The following is a 2431-nucleotide window of genomic DNA, read 5'->3' as shown; positions in this document are numbered from 1 at the left end:
TACACTTTGTACAGTCATCTCCCAGTTAAGTACGCAACTTGATCTTGAGTAGTTTGTGCGAACTTATGTGGTAGGGCGTACTTGGCAGTTATACAGCCACCTGGGGTACCCAACGCACAAATTTCGCATTAATACGTAGCTCACGAAGCGTTGCCCATGTGTGGTTTTGTGTGCCATTCTGCAAGTGTACAGTAGGCCAACAGCACGACTAATTTATTGGGTACAATGTTCTCGTTCGCATGATGTCAGGTAAAGGTAAACATTGGAAGTCATCGCCAAGCTGTGTGTGCCGTCTGTTCCGAGTAAAAGGAGTATCGCAAGAGAGTATGGCATGAGTGAAGCCGCTATTCGAAAGATTTTGAAAAACCGGGAAGTTATTCGAAAGCTTTCTGCTTTATTAATGTCTGAAGAGACAACACACAAAAAAGTTTCGAGCATCCGTTGGTCGGTATCCTGAGCGGGAAGATATTCTATATCTTTGGATTGATAGCATGCGCCGTGCAAGTCTTCCCGTTCCCCCCTCACTGGTCATTGCAAAACCAAATCAAAAAGCCCAATAATTATTGACATCAGAAGATGATTTTCAAGCGTCATTACAGTGGCCTAGCCGATTCAGAGCACGTCAAGGATTGCAGAAAGTTCTTCTTCATGGTGAAGGAGCTGAAGTTGACAAGTAAGACCCAAAGATTTGGGCTGCATTGAATGATTTACATGCTATAATTTCACGGTATGATCCTGAAAATGTGGATGACATGGTTGAAAGTGAAACAGGGTTGTTTTTTTCGTCTGCTACATACCTAATACCTTATGCCATTCGAATATCTCAGCACCATCCGAGGGAAGAAGAAAGCTAAAGACTGTGTGTCTCTGGGTGTTTGTGTAAATGCCACAGGAGCACACAAAGTTCCATGCACAATGCACATTGGTTGGGAAATCTAAATCTCCGGAATCGAGCATTCATGGGCGATTCTGGGTCACGTGAATGAGGTGTTGGAAACGATGCAGATTCAAAATGATGATACTGACAATGAGGCTGGCCCAAGCAACCATTGTGCACCTGAGTAAAACAGCATCGTTTTTCATGCATATTAACAACTTTACAACACTGTGCTTGAAGATGAGGTCAGTTACGCTGCCTTACAAGATGAAGCAGGAAGTGCTGACGATAATCTCAAAAACACTTTCGAATGCTTTCAGCGAAAACTGAGACAGATGACGTGGGAAGCCAAACAAAATATGCATCATATGACTTTGTACGACATGTTGAAGCAGTGAACTATATTATTAAGTAGACGTTCAACTTTTTCTGACATCCAGTTAATTGTGCTTACTGCTTGAAATGAAGGAATTGTTGAAAAAGTTGAACGCAGAATTTGTGAAGAATTTTTGCGTACTTATCTGGGATGCGAACTTAAACGGGTGCGTACTTAACCGGGAGTTAACTGTACTGCGACAACACAGACTTCACAGTTCACACCAATATATACATATTTTATTCAAGTTTTTCAAACGTAAAATTGCATCGGGAGATGACGAGGACTCAACGGTAACCAATAGTGATGTTTTTGTGCAGATCGATGCTTGTAATCGTACACAAATGGGCTTAGTCGGTATATTAATGCGCCTGAAAAACAAACTTGAGTACCGGTACCGGTACTAGTAGAAGCCATAATTTCGAGCCATTATTGCTGATTTGACGTCACAATGATAACCTCGAAGCATCGACGGCCGAAGATCATGTCGGCACTCGGCAGCGGTATTTCACGAAGGTTCTAAACCTCCGCATTAGCATCGAAAAAGAATTACCGATTTAAGGATACTATATTTAATAAAAATAATCGGTGAAATTTACAACGTCACAGCTAATCTATAAGTACCATAGAAACACCAACAAAATCCATACCTTGGCAGCAGCGCGCCTGAAATCAGCAATCAGCCTGTCCTAGCAACACGATAGTATCAGGATCAGCGTGTACTCAAAGGTGGTGTGGACCAAAGAATATAGAAGGACAAGAAGTGCGAGGTCATTGTTGAAGCTTCAGGACCAAAATGGCGGACGCCCTACGTAACAATCAAATGACGACTCAATGACCTCGCACTTCTTGTCCTTCTATATTCTTTGGTCCACACCAAAGTCACTCAACTAAAAACCAAAATACATAACAAACGGCAGTGATGGTGGTACAGAAAATATGCGTGCACAGTATTCGGTATTAGATAGGAATGATCGATAAGACCGTGAAGGTCATCTAGTCTGATCACACCAGCATCAAACAGGTACACTTGACTCAGAACAGTCTGGCTGTGAAAAAATGTTTAGTTAGGAAAGGAAAATAAAAAAAAAAATTAAACAATGGTAGCAAATGATCAACGAAGCAATGTCTGGGCGAGGTAGGGCAACAGTGTTAGTGTAACGACAAGAGGCGATCAA

Source organism: Botryllus schlosseri, chromosome 15, assembly GCF_051294905.1.
Source record: "Botryllus schlosseri isolate E-star chromosome 15, Bs_hap1, whole genome shotgun sequence".
In the NCBI taxonomy this organism is placed as follows: domain Eukaryota; kingdom Metazoa; phylum Chordata; class Ascidiacea; order Stolidobranchia; family Styelidae; genus Botryllus; species Botryllus schlosseri.
This window is presented reverse-complemented; position numbering follows the sequence as displayed.